The 6,658-nt window shown below is 37.9% G+C and overlaps 1 long non-coding RNA gene and 1 pseudogene across 1 annotated transcript; both read right to left on the bottom strand.

Annotated features, from left to right (window-relative positions):
• Window positions 1-290: 290 nt before the first annotated feature.
• Window positions 291-991, bottom strand: LOC131248477 (uncharacterized). The gene is made up of 2 exons (XR_009172273.1): window positions 856-991; window positions 291-748 (listed from the first exon to the last, which is right to left on the bottom strand). It is a non-coding gene; the product is annotated as an uncharacterized LOC131248477 (long non-coding RNA).
• A 2,754-nt stretch (window positions 992-3,745) lies between these two features.
• Window positions 3,746-6,217, bottom strand: LOC131251127 (putative glucose-6-phosphate 1-epimerase; annotated as a pseudogene).
• Window positions 6,218-6,658: the final 441 nt, after the last annotated feature.

Below are 6,658 nucleotides of genomic sequence, written 5' to 3'. Positions count from 1 at the left end.
AGCGACGGATAAGGTCCGTTGCTAATATGAGGAGAGCGACGGACCTCAAATCCGTCCTTGATTTTCAACTTGTTCGGAAATTAGCAACGGATTTGATCCGTAGCTAAAATATCCGTAAATAAAAAAATTATTTCGTCAGATTTTTATTTTTATTTTTTTGAATCTTACACCTGATAGTCATTTAAAAATTAATTCACATGATTGTTTAATAAGAATCACATTCATGAGATGCAAAAGATTGGGCTGAATATGAAACTGTACTAAATATTAATGTGTTTGGATGCTCAGTAGGCCTTAATAAGAAACTGAACTTAATATATAGTAAATAACAAAAATTAGATCAGCTACTGATGAAATAAGGTAGTGAAATAGCTAAAAAAAATCGACCATTACAGCCCATAAAACAGTTCAACAACCACCTATTATGCTGGCCATTACCGTTATTGAATACCTTGGGAGTGACAAACCACCTATTCAATCTTTCCTAACATGAATCACTTTCAAATTGCCATGGCCTCGGTGGAACATTGAAGGAGCATTCCTAAAAGGAAAATGTAGAGATTAATGCCCAACCAAGAGATTTACCTTGTCCATGGTGAATAGAGTTATCTTCGAAAGGTGGTCAAAGCAATGATGCCTTCTTCAGTTTCTTTCTTCTAGATGCACCAATGTATAGACAAAACTCCTAGAAACAATATAATGGCAACTGCTGCAACAGAGATTCTAGTAACAGCTCCCATTGAAATTCCTGCTTAAAGGACATTATATATGCAATGAGTTTCATCATAGATTTCAAAACCACAATTTATGCCAAACAACATAATAATTTGAAGTGAGCAAAGAAGACCCAACCACCTGTGCTACAAAGGAAGACAATTTAACATCCATGTTAGATAACTTGAAAGGGCCTCAAGATAACAAATGAGTGCAAGCTCAGCTAGCAAAGCACATTTAGATAACACATGTTTACCTTGATTTCTGTGGCCGATAACTTCTGCTTGGATATGCCAAGGATCAGAAGAAAATCTTTAGCAATGAAATTTCCAATCTCTTCATATGATATTACTTCACAATATATATATATATATATATATATATATATATATATATATATATATAGGGAAAAGGTACTATGCGCTCGACCTCACATTAAGCTCCCGTGAGGTCGAGCTATGTGGGCCCCACTATGATGCGTGTCGACCATCAACACCGTGCATTTGATGGGTCCCCTCTAGATTATGGGATATCCCAAAAATCAGCCGTATACGGAACTCAGGTGGGCCATACCATCTAAAATCATGTGAAGACATGCCAAAAACATATAAAAGCACTTGGTGGGGTCCACCTAAGTCTTGAATGCTGCTGAAACTTGGTCTGAACCCTCATCCAAGTGGGACACACATAATGGATGGGCTGGATTTGCAAACCACATCTCGTTGGGCCCAAAAAATGATTATGAATGTTTTAATGTTGCACGGCCCCTCCACACTTCTGTATGTGGTGTGGCCCACACAAGTCACGGATTGACTTGATTTTTGAGACCTAGGCCCACGATGGAATGGTGCATTTGACTGATGGAGTAGATGTTCGAAACGCATCACGGTGGGGCCCACACAGCTCAACCTCATGGGATGGTCCCATCAGCTCGAGCGCATAGTACCTTTTCCCATATATATATAATATTTATTATAATAAATTAAAAATAGTCTCCAATAAATAAATAGAAATAAATCCTCTATATGGTCTACTTGTAGCACAAGTGGCGTCAAAAGGCTGAAGTGCTTGTAGGCCTAAATTTAGGTACAATTGATTAAAATCCTACATACAAGGAAAAAAAAAATAAAATAAAAAAGTAGCATTCAACAAATTGATGCATGGAAAAATAATCAATCCTTTGATCCTGTCCTTAAAAAGCCAAAAACTATCAAGACAACAAATGTTGTAACTTGAATTCCATTACATCTATTGGGCCTACATTGATGCATGTGTTTTATCCACTCCTGTCCATCCATATGCACCCTTCACATGCGACATTCAATTGTACACATGACCAATATCAGTGGTGAATCTAGTTCATTAATTACATTTCTGTGATCTGCTAAATACTAGTTTTAGTTAATTCAATATTTTTTTCAAAGGAAGAATATGATCTACATAAAGATTGGATGGTCAAAATACCATAATATTTCTAGAGATGCAATTATTATGCGATAACAGTGTTAATTCCATAAAATTAAAGTTTAACTATTCATCCATCGCAAATAAACTAACAAGAAGTATGTAATGTACTGTTTTAAAGTTTCCTTCTATGTGGTCGAACTTCCCATCATGTGAAAGGAACCTTGAAAGAAGTCTCAAAATACAGAGCTCAAATAACACTGTTTTACCACTTCTTGTCGGTGCTGAGATAACCATGTTTTGGTCGGAGAGGAAGCAACAAGGAAAGCACTCACTCTGCAACGAATTAAAGTACCTGCACATAATAAACAAATGAAATGGCATTATTTAGAAAACATAACACCTTGTGGAATTTTAAGTGGGGATAAGCATAGCTCATTGGCTGTTAACATATCAGGCATGGGTTGGCTTCAGCCTGAAATTTGAACTGGTTGGGCTAGACTCTGCCACCCTATTCAAGATTCTGATTTCACTTCACCTGGGTTGGCTCATTAACACCCCTAAAAGAAAATTTGTGGCCTATGCTTTACTAATTGCTCTTTATAGGTATTTGCTTAATTGAATTTTGGATTTTCTTTTCTTAAATTTTCTTTTTTCTTTTTCCACTTGCTAATTTCTGTGTGTAGATACATTAGTTGCTTCTTCTCATGTGTAGATATTGTTGTTGTGATAACTTTGATCTTTAGGACATCAACCTGACCATTGCCATCAGCTGGACTGGAGTTCCAGGCCAACTTGCAAATACTAGAGTTGCCAACTCTTGCATTGTTTGTTTATTTCTAATTATTGGTTGTTGCATAAGTCTCATAACCTCTACAAATGATGCAACCCATGAAAATTGGTATCTATGAGTTGAAATAACACGATAAATTTCTAGAACATCGTAGCAAGTAGAGCAGATGCTTGCAAAAAAAAAAAAAAAACTCTGTACCATAGAACAAAGTAAAAATAAAAAAATGCATCCAAGTAGTTGCATGAGGTAAATAATAAATGCCAAAAACCACACATCAAAAGCATAAAGAAAAACTACTTTTTGTGTAAGTATCAATATTTATACAAGAAAGTTCATAAGTAAAGTCAATCTCATTCAGCATCATTTTCAAAAGTAAATTTTGCAACTCAATATTGGACATAGTAGTTCATACCCTAAGCGAGATGCGCCAAAAACATCAGCAAAATATATGAGATCATCTAAACTATCCTCTTCAAATCCTGCTACAGAAGCTGAGCATATGCCATGGCTTGCTCTTTCCAAAGAACAGCTTTCCGAGTTTCCAAAATTCGCTGAAGCTAAAACTTGGTAATGGGTAACACCATCAAAGGGGTAACCAAACAAAAGATTAAGACACATTTTGACATGACTGACAGCCTGCACTTGGCAAGAAAATGCAGTCACGCAACTAATTACAAGAAAGATGACTTACTTGGAGTTTTCTCCTTGTGCAACATCATCCCCATTAGAAAATATAAACCTACAAACCCAGTCACCAGAGACTAGAAACTGGGCGAATTATAAGTGGCAATGAGTGAGTGGGTCAGTTCCATAAATGGATTTCCAAGCACACTGTCGGCTGAAACCACTCTAAAATTAACATTTTTATAATCACATATGTACGTAATACAATACGGTTTAAAGAGCTAATATTGCAGTGGCACATTAAAAGTAAAGATGAGCACATTGCCTGCCTTCTCTTTCATCTCCCAACAAGCATCGATGTGATTCAGTCCTCATTGCAGTAGCAGGATGGAACCGCACATAGTTCCAACCACCCTGTCCATTCCTCGCCTGGATTTAAGGTGATTGGTTTCTCGATCGCCGCCCCATCAACACAAAGCATCTGTTTGTACTCTTCGTCACCAAAATCTATCATGGATCTTGATTTCTTCTCCCATGGATACCAGACCACTATTAAGGAAAAGAAAAAAAAAAAGGCTTCATTTGAAGTTGACAACAGCCTCGAATTACTATATATATATATATATATATATATATATATATATATAGCCTATTTGAGGGGCTGGATTTCACATGCTCTTAACTAGTTAGAAGTTATCAGCTGGGTGGAGTATAACTTGTTGTCCAACCAGTTGGACTTAAAGGTTGTGTTTGTGTTCACACACACAGAGTTCTGTAGTGTGCCCCACCTGATAGTTGGATGGGCAAAATGCCATACAAACACCATGGTGGGTCCCACATGCCAACTAGTTATGTTGGATTTTGCTAATTGTTCCCAATGTGACACGTGGGGTGCCCAATCTTTAATCCAGACTGTTCATTTAATAGTAACATAGGGAGAAAGCTATGACCAAGAATCACACCGATTGGATGATTGTAACCCATGAAAGATTCCAATTTATTCTGTCTATTTTTTACAAACCATAGATCACACTGTTAGAATCATCAAACCAAAGTGCTACTTTGGAATCATAAACAATATAAAAGCAGGATCTATCAAATAGATGGCTCAAGATGATGATGGACCTATTTTGGTTCTTTGCTCAATCTTGACTGCCCATTATCCCTACGATTGATTGAACAATTGGGATCATCCTATTGGCATAGTTGTACCTAATTGTATGAAAGAATGGACAATTCGGATTGGGCATCCCACGTGCACTTGAAAGCTTTGGATAATCAACTCCAACCATTTGATTCCACATTAGAATTTATGCATCGGTCCAAAAATTGAGCCCATGCATCTATGATTTAGGTGGGTCACACGAAGGGAAACAGTTTGGAGGGTGAGGGTTGCCCTGTACACTGTTTCCAATTGTGTGGTCTACATGAATAGAACTGAATCTTGGGCTTTTGGGTTAGCTACATGAATTCTATTCTGCCATTCCACACAAGGGAGGATGCCAAGGAATTCCTTTCCACCAAACAGGCTACGGAATTGTAGTAGGCATATATTGAGAAAAGAGGAATTACACAGTTTGCCACCCAAAAATATGCACGGTATACTCGGGTTTTTGGTTTATAGAACGGGACCTGCTGTTCAGTTGTCCAAAGAATGGGCATGTTGGGCACCACTGCAGATGGACCATCTTCTCAATAGGAGAATCCTAACCTTTCAATTTGTGGCCTGCAAATAGATGGTCTAGAAGAGAAACATGGTAAAACATCCATATTCAACTCAAAAAACAGCCCAAGATAGATGGCTAGTATCTCCCGGTGGTTTTTCAGAGCATGGTTTCATCGGCGAAGAGGCCCCAATGGACCAATGGTCTAGATCACTGAGCCATGGTTCAATTGTACAAACTGAAAAGCCTAAGTATATTGTGCCTATGCTCAGGTTGAAAAAGCATAGAATTCTTCCCCACAAAATGTACAAGGCAATTAATTATTAATGTGAAATGAATGGTGGAATTACGGAAATTTAGGAGAGAATGGACATCTTACCAACATCGGGAAGCCCCTCTTTTCTTATAACAAACGTCCACTTCTTTTCATGGTCAAGGACTGCAATTACATTTGGAGAGCTAAGATAAACGCGATCCACCTGCGTACTTTAGAGAAATCTTGTAAGAGATCCTTTATGTGATTCTTGTAATCTACTCTGGTCAAGCACAAGATGGAAAATTGCTCACGTATAGAATCATTTGAAAAGTAAAAAAGAAGAAAAACTTAGCAATTGTTTCCTTGTTTTTCTAGGAGGGATGGTTGGGTTTCAGACCCATTTCAATGTTTCCAGCAAAACATAGTTCCATTCACATAGTATCCCACATGTTTGGCCAGTCTCAGTACTCTTACCTCAGACTCAAATGTTATGGCATCTCCTTATTCAGTGAAGTGTTCTCGTTGGCAAAGGTTGTCCAGATAATCAAGTGTCTCCAACCCTTCTATCCTCACTTCAGTGTGCACACAATTCAAGTTCATATCCAACCCATTCTAATATTTAAGACTACATAAAGCATGAATTCATGCACTTAAATAGAAGTACACCTAAAGCTGAATGGATACAACTAAAATGGAACCACTCATCAGTAAATAAGAACATAATCAAAGCATCGCTTGATCCCATGAAGTTAGAGGTTTGCTTAGCCCATACATACCCCTGCATGTGGCTCCACATGCCAATCATGAATGTGTGTGGGACATCCAGCGTGCTAATCACATGGGACCCATCATGCAGATGACCTGGCTTGAAAACCAGGAAGTCCCCTCATCAGCTGGGGCACATGTCTAAGTTGTTATGGAGTCATGACAACTTTTTAAAACCGTCCCTTGCTTCCTTGAGCGTGATCCACCCAATGATTCATTTGGCATGATGATTTAGGCCAGGTCATCTAAAATGTGGGACCCACTTGACACACTGCTTGATTTTTGCATGCGCTTGCAAGGTTGGCATGTGTGGTCACATGTAGAGGTGTGGATGGAGGAGTGCATGTGACCTTAAGAAGCTTCATATAAAAAATTCAATTCTGAATTTGAACACTAAAGTTTGAACAACAAGAAAAAAATATCAAATGATAATTTAAT

The sequence above is a fragment of the Magnolia sinica genome, chromosome 1, assembly GCF_029962835.1.
Source record: "Magnolia sinica isolate HGM2019 chromosome 1, MsV1, whole genome shotgun sequence".
In the NCBI taxonomy this organism is placed as follows: Eukaryota; Viridiplantae; Streptophyta; class Magnoliopsida; order Magnoliales; family Magnoliaceae; genus Magnolia; species Magnolia sinica.
This window is presented reverse-complemented; position numbering and strand designations above follow the sequence as displayed.